This window comes from Dermacentor andersoni, chromosome 1 (assembly GCF_023375885.2).
Source record: "Dermacentor andersoni chromosome 1, qqDerAnde1_hic_scaffold, whole genome shotgun sequence".
NCBI classification, from domain to species: domain Eukaryota; kingdom Metazoa; phylum Arthropoda; class Arachnida; order Ixodida; family Ixodidae; genus Dermacentor; species Dermacentor andersoni.
In genome coordinates, this window is record NC_092814.1 from 325,006,959 (window position 1) to 325,028,340 (window position 21,382).

The following is a 21,382-nucleotide window of genomic DNA, read 5'->3' on the forward strand; positions in this document are numbered from 1 at the left end:
TTTCGGCACCGAGTGAGCCTTATAAATAAGAGACCCGCCGATAAGACGTTTCTGAAACGTTTCCCAATCCTTTAGCCTGAGTTTGAAGTTTCTGCAGCACCTCCGTCCGAACTTCATTTATCAAGCGCTCCTCTCCTTACAGAGATTTCCTGCGCATTTTTTTCACACCGAGGTGCTATACCGTACGCCTTCTTAAAAGTCTCAAAGAAGTGAGAACGCCTCCGTGACGCGCATTTCAATACCGCGCAGCTGTTTCTTTGTGTGAGTGTTAGTGCGCGCGCGCGTGCGCGTTATGTGTGTATGTGTGAGAGTGCCAGTGTGTGCGGGTGTGTGTGTGTGTGTGTGTGTGTGTGTGTGTGTGTGTGTGTGTGTGTGTGTGTGTGTGTGTGTGTGTGTGTACATGTGTGTGCGCCTGTGTGCGTGCGTGTGTGTGTGTGTGTACGTGCGTGTGTGTGCGTGTGTGTGTGTTTGTGTGTTACGCGTATATAAGTATTTAGAAGATGTATTACAAATAAAGAACGTTCTCGGAGACGGACGAGAGGCCAGCCAGGCTGTGTCGACTTTTCATCGCCTCCGGCACCGTCCTCGTTCTCCTCTTCGCCTCATTGTAACACGACCCCCGGTCGAAAAAACACCATCCCGGTGCATCAAACGGGATCGTGAGGAAGCGTGCACGTGTTCTAGTTTTAACCGTGCGACGTGAACGACATTAGGTGAGGTTACGCCAGATGACATAGTAGAGCTGACAGGAACTAGGTGACGTCGGTCACTTGACGTAGGAGGCGATAAGTGCCCGTGTAGCAAGGAAGGAGTTTTTCCGAGAGCCCCACTGAACGGGAAGGGGACCAAAGTAGCACAAGGGACCCTGGTGAAAAGTGTACGCCATGGTGCCGCTGATTGTAAACGCGCTTATAATTTTCTTGGGATACCAACAGACGAATATACGGGCAAGCTGCCTCGCGTGGTCAGCATGGGCGATGGCGTCGCGGGCATACTCGCTGCTCTAGGCACTAGCAGAGGGAGTGAAGCGTCCAAGGGAAACGCAGAGTCTCGGCCGAATAACAGGTAAAACGGCGAATACCCAGAAGTTTCGCAGCGTGAAGAATTGTAAGCGAACGTGACGTAGGGTAGTGCAATGTCCCAGTCATGGTGCTCTGGCGAAACGTACTTAGGCAGCATGTCGGCGATGGCCGGTTCAATCTCTGTCAGGACATTGGCCTGAGCATGGTACGAGGTAGCGAGCTTGTGCTTGGTAGAGCAAGACTGCAAGATGTCGGCGATGACATGAGAGAGAAAGGTGCGACCACGGTCCGTGAGTAGCTGTCGTGGGGAACCCTGCACTAAAATGATGTCGCGGAGGAAGAAATCCGCATAGTTTGGTGGTATTAGCTCAGCATGCGTAATGTTTTCACTAAGCCAAGTCTCTGTGATCGCTACAAAATCAGGTTCAAGACTAATCAGCAAAGATTCGAGTGAGTCTAGTTTGTCTTGAATGATCGTTGCATTCAAATTAATAAAGCTTACTTCCGGTGGTTTGCGAGACCGCAGCGACATTGGTTCGCTGTTTTGATTTTTTGTTTTTCACGTGCACCCAGAGCGTGTTGAGGCCTGACGGGGACCACATAATTCTTCCATTCATCCCAAAGAGACTGCTCGCTGTTAATCCACAGTTTATCAAACCCGCCGTGGTTGCTCAGTGGCTATGGTGTTGGGCTGCTGAGCACGAGGTCGCGGGATCGAATCCCGGCCACGGCGGCCGCATTTCGATGGGGGCGAAATGCGAAAACACCCGTGTACTTAGATTTAGGTGCACGTTAAAGAACCCCAGGTGGTCGAAATTTCCGGAGTCCTCCATTACGGCGTGCCTCATAATCAGAAAGTGGTTTTGGCACGTAAAACCCCATAAGTTAATTTTAACAGTTTATCATATGACAGAGATACTCTGTAGCCGGCCTTTTTACTCGTCTTAGCAAAGTTCCACAGCTTTTCCCTCACATATGAAATATATGTATATATTTATAACACGTGGCAGGGGCGTCGCCTTGGTAATCAACAAAAACATTTCGTTCAATGTGCTCCCTCGTACTGATGATGTGGAAGCAGTATTCTGTAGGCTATCTGTTAGCCCGCAGTTTATCACTGTCGGTTGTGTGTACCGTAGCCTATCGGCGGATTATGACGTCCTCCACGCACTACACAGCTATCTACAACGCCCTATATCGAACAACAAATTAACTCTACTGGGAGATTCCAACTTACCGAATATAGATTAGAAAGCTTTACGTTTCCCATCACCCTGCTTTGAATTAATCTGTAATATGATGCTGCACTTCAACCTGAGCCAAGTTTTAGATCATCCTACATGCAATGAAGGGTCTACGTCGAACATTGTAGATTTGGTGTCAGTAAGCACTTTGCACCGGGAAATCTTAAAATACAAATATTGGACGCCATATATGATCACGAGCTAACCTACTGTGTCATGCCAGTGCAAGGTCCTTTACCTGTTCCGAAAACGCGTAAGACATTCTTTGATTTCTCCAAAGCAGACGATACAAGCATTCCTGATTACTTAATATTCTAATGTGCTTAGTTTGGAGGGTTGGAAGTTGACGCATCCTCTACCATCGATGTTCTTTGGTACAAGTTTAAAGATATTGTATTTTACTGCATCTATAACCATGTTCCGTCTAAAATAAAAAAAAGTCTAATAAGTCTAACTTATGGATTACTCGCGAGATCATACATGCGAAACGCACAGTAAAGAGGCTTAGAAAATTTTTAAGGCTCAAGCCTTCACCTTTTTGCTGAAGCCAGTGTAAGCAGTGCGATTAACGATATGACGTCGAAGATTCGGACAGCCAAGAATAATTACTTTTCCAAAATTCTTCCAAGCTTCTTAATTACTACGCCGTGGAAATTTTGGAATTAGATAAATCCCAAGAAGCTTGACGATAACCCGGCTTGTCACGATGACAACTTGAGTTGTGCACACTCCTTCAACAAATACTTCCAGTCTGTCTCTACCTCAGACAACGGTAAGAACCCGTCCATAGACCCTTGTTTGCGTCAGCCTATAGAACCTCTTTCAGTTAACACGCTGGGAGTACTGAACCGACTGTTAAATTTGCACACCAAAAAGTTACCGGGACCCGATAACGTAGAACATATTTCTTGCGGAGATATGTGGAATGGATATTTAAATACTTGTGCAAAATTTTTAAGAAATTATTAAAAGTCCCCCGCGAGTGGAAGACTGCTAAAATCTTCCCCGTACATAAATCCGAAAGTAAGTCCGACGTCTCAAATTTTAGGCCTCTCTCTCTCTCTCTCTCTCTCTCTCTCTCTCTCTCTCTCTCTCTCTCTCGTTTGGACAGTGTGCAACTTTTTAGAGCATATGGTGTTGAAACACACTACCACATACCTTGAGAAACATTGCAAACTATCCCCATATCAGCATGGCGTTCGAAGGGGGCGCTCGACAGTAACCCAACTAGTGGAATTAGTGCACGACATATCGCTAACTATTGAAAACCAGAAACAAACCGACTTGATACTGTTATATTTCTCCAAGGCGTTCGACCGCGTGTCCTTAAATTGACCTTAAATCTTTTTTCCTGCCTTAGATGACAGTAATGTTGTTCACTGGATTCAACACTACCTATCTGATCGATTACAGTTCGTACAAATTCATGACACATCGTCCTGATTAGAACCCGTCACATGAGGTGTGCCCCAGGGCAGTGTCCTGGCGCCTGTGCTATTCCATCCATACATTAATGATTTGCCGTCCATTTGCAATGTTAAATTTCTACTATTTGCAGATGATTGCATTTTGCATCGCACAATTAACTCACGAGATGACCAGGAGACACTTAATGAAGCCCTACAGCCCGTTCATAAATGGTGCAAAGATTGGTAAAGATAATTAATATTCAGAAATCTGCAGTGCTCACGATAACTCGCAAAAAAGAAAGGACTGATTACCACTATACAATAAATAACAACGTGATCCCAAGGGTTGGGAAGCACAAATATTTGGATATAATACTTTCACCCGACCTCAGGTTTAAAACTCACGTAGGCAACATCACGGCATCTGCATTGAACAAGCTTTTTATTATTATTATTTTTATTAGACGTAGACTCTGTTCCGCGCCACCTAAAACGAAACTACCTGCACAACACAGGTCGCTCGAACCAATCGTAGAATATGCCATAATTGCTTGATTTCCTCACAATAAGAAACTTTTATCACAACTAGAAGCTGTTCAACGTAGGGCAATCAGGTTTGTATTCCCCAAATACACAAGAACTGATTCGCCAACAGAAATTATAAATAAAGCCGGTTTACTAGCTATTGAAAACTGAGTGAAACTAGCACGACTAAAGTTTTTGTTCCAATGTCTGAAAGGCGACATTAAAATTGATACACCTTAGTTCATTTCTTTAACCATCACCAGACCAACTCGACATAAGCACTCCCGAACACTGGACGAATTCTCAGCCAACTCAACCTATTTTCTAGTTGTAATTAGAGAATATAATAAATTAGACGAAGAAATCACTAACACTGAGTCATTAAACAGTTTTGTATCCTTATTAGAAAAAGCACTGCTTGCATCTAAGTTGCAATAACTAATATTATAAAGGAAATTTATTGAGGTTCGTAACGACAGCCGGTTCTAGGATGCACTGAGCCCAGTCCCCTAGCTCGAGCCTCTGCCGCGCGCTTGATGCTGCCGATGCTGCCGATGCTGATGACTCTGCGCTCACGTTCGTTACTTTCCTTACAATGGCCACGCGGAAATAAAGGAGCCATCCTGGCGACTTAGTATTCTGGAAGGACGGTGGAATGGTGATATGGCTTGAGACGCTGCGCTGAACATGAACGACTTCGCGGTTACGACGTCGCATGTCGGACGGCGGCGTTAGCGGCTCAACCAGGTAATTAACGGGTGGTGTTCTCTCGAGAACGCGGTATGGCCCGTCGTACTTCGGAAGGAGTTTTGAAGCGAGCCCAGGCGTGCGGTGTGGCACTAACAACCAGACGAGGGCGCCCGAGAGAAAAGTGGGAGTCGAGTTCTGGGCGTCGTGAACGGCTTTTTGAAGATTCTGGTCGTCCGAGGTGAATCGGCTGGCCGGCTGGCGACATTCTTCGGCGTGTCTGGCGGCTTCCGAGATCGGCAGGCATTCGGATGGGTCCGGCCGGTAGGGCAGAATGGTGTCGATTTTGTGCGAAGGATGACGGCCGTAAAGAGGGTAAAAGGGTGAGAATCCGATAGTGGCCTGAGTAGCGGTGTTGTAGGCGTAGGTGACAAACGGAAGAACTAGGTCGCAATTAGAGTGATCAGGTGAGACATACATGGCGAACATGTCACCAAGAGTTCGATTAAAGCGTTCCGTGGCCCCGTTAGTCTGTGGGTGATAAGCAGTGCACTTACGATGAACAGTAGCGCATTCAGCAAGCAGTTGTTCGGAGAAGACGGCCGATCACATCTCCCACCGCTAATTTCTAAGCAATTAGATCAAATAAAGTTTTATGCGTTGCATATTGCAATCACTCAGTTGAGCCCTTGGGCGCGGCCGCGCAGCCACCATTGGGGGTATGAGCCATCATAGTGGCTCATACCCCTACACTAGAGTTTTATGCGTTGCATATTGCAATCACTCAGTTCAGCCCTTGGGCGCGGCCGGGCAGCCACCACTGACCTTTAGCGCAACCACGTGACGTGACGTCACGACAGCCGGAGGAAAAGCTGGGCCCCAACTCGCGCGCAATATGCAACGCATTCTTGGCTTAACCAAGCTAAGCCTGGCCATTTTTCCTCCTCCTCCTCCTCCTCCTCCTCCTCCTCCTCCTCCTCCTCGATGACTTCAGATAAGAAGGCGCGGCCTCTGTCGCTTAAAAGTTCACGTGGACCTCCATGACGAAGGAGAAAACGGCGTAGTGTGAAATTGGCGACCTCCTGCGCTGTAGCATTTGGTAGAGCAGCAGTCTCCGCCTAACGTGTTAAATGGTCTACCGCAACGATTATCCACCTGTTGCCGGTAGGAGTCAACTGAAGTGGCCCGTTGAGATATGCCCACGCGATCAAAGGGTCGTCGGTATGGGCATTGCAAAGGCTGGAGTTGACCGGCGGAGTTGTGCGGCGGCGCTTTGCGGCGTTGGCACTCATGACAAGAGCGGACGAAGTTTCGAAGGAAATTGTACATTCCCCGCCAGTAATAGCGGTGTCGAAGTCTTTCGTAGGTCTTGAAGACTCCCGCGTGGCCACCCAGAGGGTCGACGTGGAACGAGGAGCAGAGCTCTGATCGCAAGATTCTCGGAATGACGAGTAACCAGCTGCGTCCCTCTGGGGCATAATTGCGTTGATACAGTAGCTGGTCTCGAATCGCAAAATGAGGAACTTGGCGCCGAAGCGTTCGTGACACTGGAACTTACGATGTATTCGAGAGAAGGTCATATTCCGTCGGTTATTTTCCTTACAATATTATTTTTCCCCTTTTAGCATGTTATATTTGTTACTGTGCATGTAATACTAATGCCTACGCAGAGTACGTGTTGTATGTATGACGATTTTATTTATTCTGAGCTTTCTTTCTGCTTCATTTCTTAGTTTCTTCCTGTGCACATATATTGTATTCATGATTGCGTCTGTACTACATTGTTATGCCGTTCTAGCTCGTCGCTACAACGTAAAAGATGTACCATGGACATACTTAGGATGACTAAATCTTGTTAACTGAGGTTAGAATGCTTATGTTTCAACGTTTGCGCACTGCGTTATATTACGCTTGAACATTGTGTATTGTAAATTCGCCTGTTTTTATTCATGACTTGTACCGTACATGATTTTGCACACACACACACACACACACACACACACACACACACACACACACATATATATATATATATATATATATATATATATATATATATATATATATATATATATATATATATATATATATATATATATATATATTGTTGCGTGTGGAAAGACACCGACGGAAGAGGCTATTTACAGGCTATTTACACTGGAGCCAGGCAGCCAGGCTGACACTCGCTCGCGCCAAGCGCACCGACCAACTTCGTCGTCGTTCTCGCGGCGGCTCATTTCTTGAGCATCGCTTGAGCATATCGTAATACTACCCCCCGGCGGCAAAAGCACCGTCACGGTGCTGTTAAATATCCAAGGCGCGTGGAGAGTTGTAGGGCTTGAGTCGGGCGACGTGTACGATGTCCCTGGTTGTCACAGCGGAGGACGTAGTGGGCGTGGCTAAAACGATTTCATAGGTGACATCGGTCACTTTGCGGAGCACGCGATATGGGCCTGTGTAACAAGAAAGGAGTTTGTCACATAGGCCAACTTTACGCGAAGGTGACCAAAGCAACACGAGGCTGCCGGGCACAAAATGGACATCACGGTGACGGAGGTCGTAGCGTTGCTTCTGCTTGTCTTGGGACACTTGTAGACGACTGCGCGCAAGTTGGCGAGCGTGGTCAGCATGGGCGATTGCATCACGGGCATAAGCGCTAGTGGAAGCTGTGGCGGACGGAAGCACAGTGTCCAGTGGTAGCGTTGGTTCGCGGCCATACAAGAGGTAAAACGGGGAAAAGCCAGCAGTTTCGAGACGGGAAGAGTTATATGCAAAGGTAATGTAAGGTAGAGCCAGGTCCCAGTCACGGTGGTCGTCGGAAACGTATTTGGATAGCATGTCTGTAAGGGTGCGGTTCAAGCGCTCAGTGAGGCCGTTCGTTTGGGGATGGTAGGAGGTGGTAAATTTGTGACGTATTGAGCAGGCACGCATGATGTCGTCGATGACTTTGGCCAAAAACGTACGGCCGCGGTCTGTTAGCAATTGACGCGGAGCACCATGCATCAAAATAATATCATGTAGGAGGAAGTCCGCAACATCAGTTGCGCAACTGGTCGGAAGAGCACGGGTTACGGCGTAGCGGGTCGCGTAGTCCACCGCGACTGCAACCCACTTGTTTCCTGATGTAGATTCCGGAAATGGGCCAAGAAGGTCTAAGCCGACACGATGAAAGGGCTCGGCAGGAATGTCGAGCGGCTGCAGGTAACCAGCGGGGAGCTGGGAAGGCTTCTTGCGTCGTTGGCAAACTTCACAAGCGGCGACGTAACGTCGTACGGAACGGGCAAGACCAGGCCAGAAAAAACGGCGACGTACACGGTCATAGGTTCGAGATACGCCGAGATGTCCTGCCGTTGGTGCGTCGTGGAGCTCTTCTATAACGATGGAGCGGAGGTGTTTAGGTACTACAAGCAGGAACTCAGAGCCGTCTGGATGAAGGTTACGACGGTACAGAGTACCGTCGCGGAGGACGAAGAGGCGTAGAGTAGCATCGGCCGGAGAGTGCTCAAAACGGTCGATGAGTGCTCTGATGTAGGCGTCACGGCGTTGCTCGTCGGCGAAATGAAGCAGCTGGGATACCGAGAATACGCAAGAAGCACTGGTAATATTAGAGGAGTCAGAGTCGTCAACAGGGTAACGCGACAAGCTGTCAGCGTCTTGGTGCAGGCGGCCACTCTTGTACACCACGGAATATGAAAATTCTTGTAGCCTAAAAGCCCAGCGACCAAGCCTGCCTGTAGGATCTTTTAGCGAAGAGAGCCAGCAGAGAGCATGATGGTCAGTTACTACGGAAAAAGGGCGACCGTAAAGGTAAGGACGGAACTTCGCAACCGCTCAGACTACAGCAAGGCATTCTCGTTCCGTAATGGAATAGTTGCGCTCCGATGGTGTGAGGAGGCGGCTCGCATAAGCAATTACGCGATCCTGGCCACGCTGACGCTGGGCTAAGACGGCACCTACGCCATGACCGCTGGCATCTGTACGCAATTCCGTAGGGGCATCAGGGTCGAAGTGGGCGAGAATGGGTGGTGAGGAGAGAAGAGTAACGAGACGAGAGAAGGCGGCGGCTTCTGCAGTACCCTACGAGAATTGTACGCCTTTCTTCAAAAGATTAGTGATGGGTCTAGCAATTGCCGCAAAATCTTGAATAAAACGACGAAAGTACGAGCATAGCCCTACAAAACTTCGAACGTCTGCGGCTGTCTTCGGAACCGGAAACTCTCTGACAGCGCGAGTTTTGTCGGGATCGGGCTGTACTCCGGAAGCATCAACGAGATGGCCCAGAAGAGTAATTTGCCGGTGGCCAAAACGACATTTGGACGAGTTAAGTTGCAGCTTCGCCTTTCGAAATACATCAAGTATAGTTGTGAGACGTTCAAGGTGAGTGTCGAACGTTGGCGAGAAGACGATGACGTCGTCGAGGTAGCAGAGGCATGTGGACCATTAGAAACCTTGGAGCAAGGAGTCCATCATACGCTCGAAGGTGGCAGGGGCGTTGCATAATCCAAACGGCATTACTTTAAATTGGTATAGGCCGTCAGGTGTGATGAACGCGGTTTTTTCGCGGTCCATATCGTCAACAGCAATCTGCCAGTACCCCGAACGAAGATCAACAGACGAGAAATAGCTGGAACCGTGTAGGCAGTCAAGGGCGTCGTCTATACGTGGGAGCGGGTAGACGTCCTTCTTTGTAATGCTGTTCAGATGACGGTAGTCTACACAGAAGCGCCACGTGCCGTCCTTCTTCTTAACCAACACCACAGGTGACGACCAGGGACTCGAAGAAGGCTCAATGATGTTTTTATCGAGCATTTTGTTGACTTCGTTTTGTATTACTCGGCGTTCTGACGCAGAAACTCGATACGGTCGTCGGTGAATAGGCGTAGCATCGCCAGTAAGAATACGATGCTTGACCGCGAGCGTCTGGCCTAAAGGGCGATCGTCGATGTCGAAAATATCTCGGTAGGACGATAATACTTGGCAAAGCTCTTCAGCCTGCGCCGAGGACAGGTCCGTTGCAACCATTTTCTTTATATTGGGATCGGCACCCGAGGCTGGCGCGAGGGGCCTGCGAAGCTCGCGAGAATGATCGGTCGCTAACGCTGCCACGTATTGGTCGCCGAGACAATCAACGGTGGCAAGGCAAATACCTTGCGGTAGAATTTGCTTTGCCAATCCAAAGTTGCAGACAGGCATTCGAGTGCGGTTCCCAGTAATATTAAGTACACTGTGAGGCACTGTAACGTCATACCTTATTGGAATGTCGGGCAGAGGAGTGACGAGGTACTCGCCATCAGGAACTGGTGGGAAAGAAAACAGTTCAATGTAGGCTATTGACTTTGGCTGCAGGCGAAGAAAACCGGTGGGACGTAAGCGGCAGTGGGGTGCGTCAGAAGGTTCTGCGAGCATCGGCAACTCAAGGCGAAGGGTACCGGAAGAGCAGTCAATAAGAGCAGAATGTGCGGAGAGAAACTCGAGGCCGAGAATGAGGTCGTGGGGGCAATGAGCAATTACGGTGAAGAGGACAGGAGTGTGGCGGCCGGCGATGCTGACGCGTGCCGTACACATGCCGATGATAGGCACAGTACCGCCATCCGCAACGCGTACGACGCGGGCCGACGCTGGGGTGAGGAGCTTTTTGAGTCGTCTTCGGAAGGCAGCACTCATAATTGAAAGATGTGCTCCTGTATCGATGAGTGCCGTGACAGGATAGCCGTCAACGTCAACGTCAAGAAGGTTTCGGTTCGTGGGTAACGTGAGCAGAGGATTTGAGGGCAGGGTCGATAAAGCAGCTTCACCTCCAGAAGCTGCAGTGCCTAGTTTTCCGGCTGGATCCGGGAGGCGATAGGCGGCGAAGAGAAGCGACGGGGTTGGGGCGAACGAGACTGATGGCGTCGAGGTGAGGGCGAGCGGCTGTACCGAAGGTTCGGAGCAGGAGCATCAGCGGCAGTGGATTCATGGCGGCTGGTATAGGGAACGGAAGGTCCAATGGTGCGGGAATAAGCGGCGGTGTATGTCCGAGAAGTTGGTGGCCATCGGTTGCGGCAGTGACGAGCGACGTGGCCGATGCGACAGCAGTGGAAACAGATCGGCCGGTCATCAGGGGTACGCCAATCGGACGGGTTGCGGCGAGATGTGGCGGAAAAGGACTGCCGAGGACGAGGAGGGCCGCTAGAGAACCGGGAAACGTTGGGTTGAGACGTGGAACACACAGAGTTCAGACCCATGTTCTGAAATTCCTGTCGGATGACGGCCTGGATCATCGCAATGGTGGTTGCTGGCGGATCGGGAGGCGTCGTGGAGAAAGCTGGCGAACAGGTGGCCTCGAGTTCGCGGCGAACAATACTGGTGACGTCGTCAGAGGTGGTGGTCTGACGTGGTCGACTCTCACATGTCGACGTAGCAGCAGTGTTGGGTAGCCGTGTGATGTGGTGTGTAATACGGCGGCTCTTAGCTTGCTCAAGGCGACGGCATTCTTTGATGATGGCGTCGATAGTCGAGACGTTGCCGAAAACAAGCAAATTGAAAGCGTCGTCGGCGATGCCTTTTAGAATATGTGACACTTTATCGGCTTCGGACATACCATCGTCAGCTTTGTGGCATAGAGCTAAGACGTCGAGGATGTAGGAAACGTACGGCTCCGTAGATGACTGTACACGAGACGCAAGAGCCTTTCTCGCAGCAGCCTTGCGCCCAATGGGGTCGCCGAACAGTTCCCGTAGCTTCTCTTTGAAATTGTCCCAACTGGTTATCTCGTCGTCATGCGTTTGGTGCCATACGCGTGGGGTGCCGCCGAGATAAAAGATGACATTGGCGAGCATAATCGTTGGGTCCCACCTGTTATTAGCACTGGCGTGTTCATAGAGTTTGATCCAGTCGTCAGCATTTTGGCCCTCCAGGCCAGAGAACACACCTGGGTCGCGATGTGGGGCGACCGTGACGATGGGAGCAGTGGGACATGCCGAAGCCGTTGCAGAGGTGGGCGCGTCACCGGGAGGCATGGTGACAAGCTCGGTGTGCCGACCACTTCTGAGTTCCGTGGTGAAGACGGGGATCGCTGACCTCCACCAGAATGTTGCATGTGGAAAGACACCGACAGAAGAGGCTATTTACAGGCTATTAGCCAGGCAGCCAGGCTGACACTCGCTCGCGCCAGGCGCACCGACCAACTTCGTCGTCGTTCTCGCGGCGGCTCATTTCTTGAGCATCGCTTGAGCATATCGTAATAATATATATATATATATATATATATATATATATATATATTGGACAGCAACTTTAGCCAAGTCACTGAAGCTATCTTCAATTGCTTGCAGGGTAGGGATGAATCCTGAAAGTATTGTTGGATCGTGAAAACAGTGCGGAAACACTATAGAGACAGAAGTGACAATAAATAACGTCCCACATGGTTATCCTCGTTAACCACTTCACGCAAGCCCACGAACACACGCAACGTGCCTCGAGCGGCCAGTCTCGCGGAAATTGTGCGTGTATTGGTGGGCTCCTTTCACGCTCGGAAACAAACACTTTTATGGAGCCCGTAGTGAGCAACAGAACGCTGTATCGGGAGTTTTTCAGGTTGCTCTACAATCTTCTCATTGGCACTTTTCATCTAATTATAATATTTGAGCAGCTGATTAATTAATTAGGACTAGTTATGTAATTAGCCAGAATGGAAAAAAAACATCATCTGAGTATCTCCAAGCGACGGCAAACAACATTATCCTTGGGCCCGCCCAGATACGTGGCACTTGCATATCTTTAAATCTCGAAGCATGATAGTAGGGAAACCCTGTAATATATATTTGTCGCGGGAAGAATGGTAGACGACACATGCATGTTGACAGAAGTACGACATGAAATATAGGGTTAATGTTGACTATCATTTTCTCCGCGTTTCATTCCTGTGTCCACGATGTAATGGAAACTGATGCACGCGCGCACACACGCAATGCTTTCAGGCGAGCGTCTCGCGCACACGCATGCTACGGGACGCGAGGCACACGTCTATCGGCAAGGAAGCAGCAGCCACGGTCGCGAAAGTCTGGGAGCGTTCGCTTTAACGTTTCGGCGTCTGTCTTCCCGCATTAGCAAAACAGCCCTTCGATGTACACTTTGATTCGAAGGCTTGGGAAATGCCTGCCGAAGCACTTCCGCGCGCATTTCTTGGTGCACGCGCCGTATAACTGCGCGGAGAGATGCGTCCCCGAATCTGCGCTAAAATCAGTTTTTTTTTTTATTCTTGCTTGCATACGATTCTTTGTTAGTTCCTTATTGCCTACTCGTTACGCCCCACCCCATGTCAGCTGCCATAAGGAGCTTTACACGAGCCTCAGCATAGGACACAACATCACGACATCAAAAGGTCCCCCCCCCCCCCCATCTCGACAATAGGGACGCGCGTTACATATTATTTTTCAGGAGCGCCGCAAGAAAGGCGAATCGATGACGTCAGCAAACGGCCGCGAGCACTGAACTTATCTCAAGCACCACTGTGAGAGGGAAAAGCTGTGTACGAGTGACATTTACGTACAGCTGGCTCAATGTGGAAGCTTTCGGCTGTGTGGTACTCCTGCGATCACACTTCGCCAATGTCTGTTTTAGCGATTCAGAAATAGCCAGGTTTTATATCAGATGAAAACAGCGCTAGCGCACGGGACTATAGACAAGAAGGAGCACACAGACACGCCACTGAATAGCACCTGCATGCATTTATTGACACGTCTTGTCCTATATACGCAGATAAAAAGCAAGACTATACAAGTGAGACGGTCAACACAACGCAAGAATTAAAAGCACTCGTAACAATTTTTATCACACAAACACACACATCTCAACGTTTTGCGTAGTCACGGCAAGAAACATATATTTTTTTTTTTTTACCTGTGAGGTTGAGGCAATCCTTCCCTTAACCTCCGCTTCCTCCTAATCCTTTCATGAAGCTTCCTAAACCTCCGTTGCCCTCGCACCTGGTGCGATGCCACTAAAGAACTGCTTCTTTTTTCTTTAGAGCGTCGGCGTCGGCAGAGTAGCCGAGCGAACGAGTGCTGCGAAAGATGAAAGCGAACGCGGAGCGCAGCAGGGGTTGAAAGACGCGAGGAGGAGGCGGAGATGAGGGTGCAGCGCAACCACGAGTCGGTAACCGGAGGAGGGTATGGCAAAAGCGTCAGAAGAAAACATGGTGCAGCGACGATGGCCACGAGATGACGCCGGAGTTGCGCGCGTTGTCTGGGGCGGCGACTGCTGTGAATCGCTCCCACGCGTTTCCCACGCGCTGGCTCTCGCGATCTCCAGATTAGCGAGGCAGTCGCGCCTCACTTCGCTCCGTTTTCGACGTGCCGCACGAGACTGATTGGTACGCGCTATCCAATATATCGCCAAATGAAAACACGTATAGAGCTGCGCTCAACTTTCGCATAAGGGAGTATCGTATTCGTGGCTGAATTTTTCTAAATTTGACATTGTTTAGCTTATGTACTTTTGTACCTTATAATAGCATTGAAGTGAATTTTTTCACGGTACCAAGTGTATAGGTCTAAATTTACCAGTGACAACTGAAGCAAAGCTCCAATTAGGCACAAAAACGAGGGCAAAGGAAAGAACAGGATTGGCGCTGACATACCCGACGAAGCACTGTTATCAGTTATGAGCAGCATTAAGCACCTTCCCTCTACAAAGTGAAGACCAAAGTAAATAAGCGACTTAAAATTGATTGATGACAGAACGCCAGATTGCTCTTGTCCGAGCTCATTATGATGTTTAATATAGTACGTTTGAACACATTCCCACGACGTGACATGGCCGCTGGGCCACCTCAGCGATCGATTATCACCACATATGGAAAAATTGTGCACACGAATTTTCGAGTGTTCATGCATCTCAACTTTCCGTTTCTAGAATTTATCTACCCTCGATCGTTTAAACTTTCTGTGCTGCTCGTCAAAGGATTTCGACCGAAAGAAAATCCAGTACCACTGCATACGCCACGCGCACGCTGCGCGGTATAGACATATTGAATTATTTACCTCGGAAACATTCTGGCGTGTTGCCCTGTAATCAAATATTGTGGGAAAACGGCCTTTCGGTGCCCGTTTCCAGCTCCGGCATTTGTTGTATCGCGGCATTTGTGGACGTCGCAAAATTATGCCCTTGAAAAGTTCACGGTCACGCAGAGTGCAGTGCATACACGCCGCGATGAACGCGTACACGATTCGGGAGAAAAAAAAAAAACCTCCGACGTACCACACGAGCACTTCTTGTACCCCCCCCCCCCCCCCCCTCCCCGTCCCTTAGTTCACCGTTCCCTGCAGGCAGACTCCCTCGCGTAGAGCATGTTGCGTTGAGGAGGCTGCACTTACGTCGGCTATGACCGCCTTCTGGCTGCAGCATCACCGAGGCCCATACCGTTCTTCGTGCCCGCCCTGCAACACCAACATCGGAAACGTGAATGTGGCGCACTTGAAATGAATTGACGCATTTTACGGAGTTCCGATAAATCGCCTGCTGCGAGATTCTAGTCGTTGGGCTGGATTTATTCGAAGAGGCGGGCATTACAAGAGAAATCGAAACACATATTCAATGATTAACGAAAATTCGCTAATTAACTTTTTTTATTTATTTTGCGGCACATGTTGCAATTTACGAATTGCAGGCGGTGGGTTTGTAAGACGTATCCACTCGTGATCAATTTCCACGAAGACACCAGTTTCGAGATATTGCTACCTAAAGTGTGGGACGAAATACATGGGCGTTCCGGTTACTTTTTTGCTTCAATACATAAAAGTGCGCTTTGTTAAAGAAATGTCCCACGATTACGATACTTGCTAATGCGAAGTTTGAGCGCAGCTCGTTACGTGTTTTCATTTAGCGATATATTGAGGCAAAGAATTTGAGACCGAAATCATCGCACCGACATGCAGTGGGCCAGTGCCGTCAGCGCATTCACAGAGGAAGGGCGGTATGGGAACGATAGCACGATGAGCGGCATCGGAGCCAGCTGTGGAAGTAGACGAAGGCGCGAACAGTGACACGAACGCGTTCGCGCGGTTACGCCGAGGGACGCCTACGCTCAACACAGGAACGGGCGCCTAAGAGCTACGCTCTGAAGGTAAGTGGAAGAACAGTGCATCTTCACGGCGAGCTCCGTTACAAAGACATACTCCGTCATTATACACGCATTCGTCGCACCCACGCCGCACCACCGCCGTCCTTCTCGCGGGAGGAAGCAGTGGCATACGCCAGTTACAAACCGCAACTTTTCCAAATCTTGTCTCTCTCAATAAATTCTACCCACACTTTTATGCAGATCGTTGCCCTGGCTGTGGCAGCTCGCCCACAATCTTCCACGTCACGATTGAGTGCACTGCAAACCTCTTTCCTCCCTTGCCAACTCTCCTTTACCCCCTACGCAACAAAGAGCTGTGAGACGATGCCCTCCGCGACGGACCTCCCGAGGTCCTCCGAGCTGTGATACAACGGGCTCGAAACATCGCCGTAATCATCTTAGGGACCCTGGACTGAGGGTTCCTCCCACACTGCTCTCGCCATTCAAATATTATTAATAAAGATGCTTTACTCTCTCTCACGGCGAGTTTGATGGCGCGTATCTCCAAAGTGGCGTCATTTTGGGAATTCATTACAATCGGATACGTCTTGCAAACTCACCGGCTACAATTCGGAAATTGCAATTTGCAAAGTAATTGCTGAATCTTTGCTAATTAGTTGAATGTGTGTTTCGATTCATCTTGCAAGTAATGTCCGCCTCTCTGGATAATCCAGCTCAAGGACTAGAGTTAGGTTATCTGCAACAGGCGATTTTTTTCAAAATTCCGTAAAGCTTAAAGACGATCACCCGACGAAAGCTTCAATATGGCTCAATCAATAATTTCATTCGGCACCGGAGGTGCGAGTCCATAACTTTTTCACGAGTGTGCAAGTCGATGTATACCCAGGTGTGCCAAATATATTACTGGTACAGCTCTACTATTGTCAGGGATGATTAAGAATCGGACTGCATTACGAAGCAGAGCCATGCTATTGAATGAAGCGTCTTTGCCTTCACTGGTCATAATGTGAATTTGCCTACATCTCAAGTGGTTTCTGATTCATCGAAGGACGTGGCAATGTATTAGGTGGATTAAAGAAGGCCGTTCCTAGACAGACAATAGACGGACCGAGTCTGCTTTCTTATTTTTGTGAAAACAGCGAACACAGTGTTCTCATGACTCATTCTATGTTGGGCAACAAACTAAATATGCGGTCGAGTCCAACGTCAATTTCTAAAGCCACCGGCTTCTTCAAAGATGTCGGACTCTTCTTTCATCTTATTCCAAGCATTTGTTTTGGTAAGAAACCCAATCAAGTTTAAGTATACAGTTATGCGAAAGCTACTTTTCAAATATAGCCTGCACTTTTACAGTTAAATATTTGTTTTACAGCGCGAGCAGTCTAGAAAAAAAAATACAAGTACGACCAAAAAAAAGGTATCTTTTAGATTTGAGTGTTACAACTGTCCAACGCAGGATTTCCCTCTATTTCACGGCACACAAGCACTCAGAAAGCATACAGACGCTTCCGCGCAGCTATACAGACGCCTGGCTTCCTCTTCCCGACCCCCTCGCCAATCGATCCCTATGTTCCCCATTGTCCGCTTGCTGCCACCGATCGCGATGCGGTAATACTTTTCATTTACGCGTGAAAGTCACGTCATTGTCTTGCTCGTTTCAATAAGCGGTTCGATCCGGTCGCCGATCCGACATCAGTGCCCTCTACGTGCATGGCGGTTGACGTCGTGAGCGCGGGCTTCGAATTCCGGCTTCGCGAGCCGAGGGAGGGCGCGGCGCGTTCCGTTTCCTGCCTTTTGTGCCCCCTTTTTATAACCGGGGCTCGCGCCGTGGCCGCGAGTGCGGCAACGCGAGCGTGACACGTCCTCCAACAAACGATCCACTTCCCGTTCGTCCCGAAGGGGAAGCGCCGCCGCAGCGCTTTCTTTGTGTCCCCCGCACACGTCCTCACCCTTCGCTGGATTCGGCGTCTTCCGGTACATATACGCGCTCGGTATTTGCTTTCTTCGCGTTGCGGGGGGAGCGCAGCGGAAGGGGGACAAACAGCGAATGATCGAGCAACGCCGCGCGAGGCTCACCACTTGCTCAATTCACGAGGCCGCGGAGCAAAGTGACCTATGGCGATTTGCAGCGACTGAAAGGGACCGTGAAAGAAGTCACTTCTGGGTCCTGTCGGTGACTTCCCGGTGTGCGCGGTTTTCTGCGAATCGACCTCTTCACTGCAGCAAATGGCGCATGCGTTTTAGGACGGGAGCGTGCAGGATGGACTCACGCTGCTGGACTCATGTTGCTGGTGTAACACAAGCTCACTAGTCGCTCCACCACACGACCGCGCTGTGATAAAAGCGTAAGGCTATCGCGACTGCGTTTTGTCCTTTTGAAGCATCGTCCCGACAGCGCCCTCGGTACACGCCAAACCCCAACTTATTTCTCATTTTTGTTTGGGAAGTGACATGATGCTTCGGTCTTGGCACTCCGCCTCAAAGTGACGCTTTGCTTAGGCGTATGTGACTCGCTGCGGTAACTCGGTGGTTATGGCGTTGCGCTGCTGTGCGCGCGAGGTCGCAGGTTCGTTCCCTGCCACGGCAGCCGCATTCCGATGGGGGCGGAATGCGAAAAATTCCCGTGCACTGTGCATTGGATCTACCCTCCTAAATTTATAGATTATTGGCGGCGATGACTTGCTGAGTCGCCATCTGTCGGAAGCGCTTCGCTTACGTAGTATGAGGGATAACGCAGCGCGCTCCTCACAGGTTTGGCTGTCGGAGGTCAATAAAAACAGCACGCGGGAGCCCTCCTGGATATTTCTGTATGTATTCTCGAAACGACAGAAGTTTTTGCTGTCAATATAATAATCTTGGGCAAACAGAAAGAACAGAATGGTTTGCAGACACCATATCTTTACCGAATAGGTACAGTGAATTAAAATTATGGGGTTTTACGTCCCAAAACCACTTTCTGATTATGAGGCACGCCGTAGTGGAGGAATCCGGAAATTTCGACCACCTGGGGATCTTTAACGTGCACCTCAATCTAAGTACACGGATGTTTTCGCATTTCGCCTCCATCGAAATGCGGCCGCCATGGCCGGGTTTCGATCCCGCGACCTCGTGCTCAGCAGCCCAACACCATAGCCTCTGAGCAACCACGGCGGGTGGGTACAGTGAATGCCCACTGCGCGCGGTCGCCGCGACAAAGTCTCCCGAACCGGTTTCTTGCGTGAAAGGTAGGCAGTCGCTGAGAGCGAACTATGTGAAATATTTTCTTGCAGTGGGCTGTCTGCGTAACGAAACAGAGCATAACAGAACGAAGCCTCAATGCAACGATCGCACGGGTTCGTAGCGACCGACTGCGTGTCTGCATGCATGCATCCGATCTTTTTTTTTTCTTCTAAATTATTGAACGTTTTAATCTAATTTCTCAAGTTGCATCACACTGAATCTTTATCGGTCTTCTCAGCGAGCAATTTCCCGTTGCTTATTTTTCTGAATCCAGTACATTTAATGTTCGGTGCTAACACAAACCTGAGCGTATGCCATGCCTTTTTTTTTTTCAATGTGCTTCTCACCATTCCCTTTCTATTCCAGTGGACTTGCCACTATCTAGCATTAACAAGTTCATAGATCAAATTCATGATATTAGCCGAGCAGCGCGCGTGGGATAGCCCGTCTCAGTGCGTGCTATCTGCTATACTCACTTAACATCGCAGCCCCGACGCCGTAGCAGAAATATTCCTCGCGGAAGTGCTTGCTGCACGCTCGACGTGTAGCCGATGGCTGCTTGTTGGTTCTAAGTTTAACGATCCAAGCTTCACGCAGCTTCTTGTCCTGCGGGCTTCGTCGCATACGTCCGGCACTGTGGCACTGATCACTAGCCTAGCCACGTTGGGCGCCTCCAAAGGCAGCCGCTACGTATTATAGTGCTTTCAACAGTTTTCAAGCAGACATCCAAAGCGGAAGAACTCCCCCGCTTAATCAGAACCGCAGCGCAGGTGGGACTTCAAACTTTCGTTTGCAGTTTGCTTCGGCGCTTCCAAAGCAGCCGACGCGGCCGCTGGGCCAACTTGATCCCTCATGCCACGTCACGCCGACGGCAGCGCCAGCTTTTCCAGTGGTGGAGCTCACCCCCAATATGTGCTTGGGCGCACGTTAAAGAACCCTCATGAGGTCGAAATATTAATCAAGTTTCCCCCGCTACGGCGTGTCTCATAATCAGATCGCGGTTCTGGCGCGAAAAAGAAAGAAAAGAAAGCAGATCGTTTTGCTTGCTTGTTCAGACCTGTGTCATACCATATATTTACGCTTCCGGAAGAGTATGCACGGTTCGTCCCGATCAATGCCCATTGGAGGTGTAAGTGGCGCCGGCGCACCAGGTTTTCCCTGGGCATCACACGCTTAGTCAGCTTTCCGTTCATCTTGCTTTTCGTGCATCCCGTCGCATCGCTGCTTCTTTTTTTTTTTCTTTCTTTGGGGCATGCAGTCCGCCGCAAAGTCTGCGCATGGACATGTCTCTACTTTCACGACCATTTCTCCTCAGTACGCTCGCACTGTTCAGGGTTTCCTTTGTCAGCACTGTTAGTCATCACGCGCTGTTCATTCTATTCACCTCCACTACACACGCCACGCAACTGTACTAAAGCTCTATCTGGTTGCGGCTACCGTTCCCAGTCACACCGCAAGTTTATGCCGAGAAAGAAGCTACAGCTGGAGCGCTATCCCTAGCAAAGTGTAAGCAGCATTTATAGTATTAAAGTCATTGAATTAGGGGGTTTTACGTGCTAAAACCACTTTCTGATTATGAGGCACGCCGTTGTGGGGGACTCCGGAAATTTCGACCACCTGGGGTTCCTTAACATGCACCTAAATGTAAGTACATGGGTGTTTTCGCATTTCGCCCCCGTCGAAATGCGGCCGCCGTGGCCGGGATTCGATCCCGCGACCTCGTGCCTAGCAGCCCAACACCATAGCCACTAAGCAACCACGGCGGGTATCTATAGTAATATGCATGCGACTTCACGTGCTCCGCAGCACCTCGCAAAATTTTGCTGCTATTTTTTTCTGATCTAGAAGGAACCCAAAGGATCTTCCCGCAAGCTCCAGAAACCGCCTCCCTTGATCGCTCTTCACTGTAAAATAATTTACACCCCTAAGGGTTTTTTTGAGTGTCTATAACTAACCCCCTAGCACCCTAGAATAAGGTGGGTTTTATAGGCAATTACACCCTTATGATGGTTATTCTATATTCCAATAACACCCTATCCCTTGAGGGTGTTTTGAACAAAATATTACCCTTCGACCCATGGGGTGTAAGGGTGTGATCAGGGATATATTACCCCTTCACCTATCGGGAGTAATAAGCAATATAAGAGCCCTTGCTAAAAGGGTGTTGAAGTACGGCATGTTGAAGCGGGTACACATGCACTTCATTGTATGTTT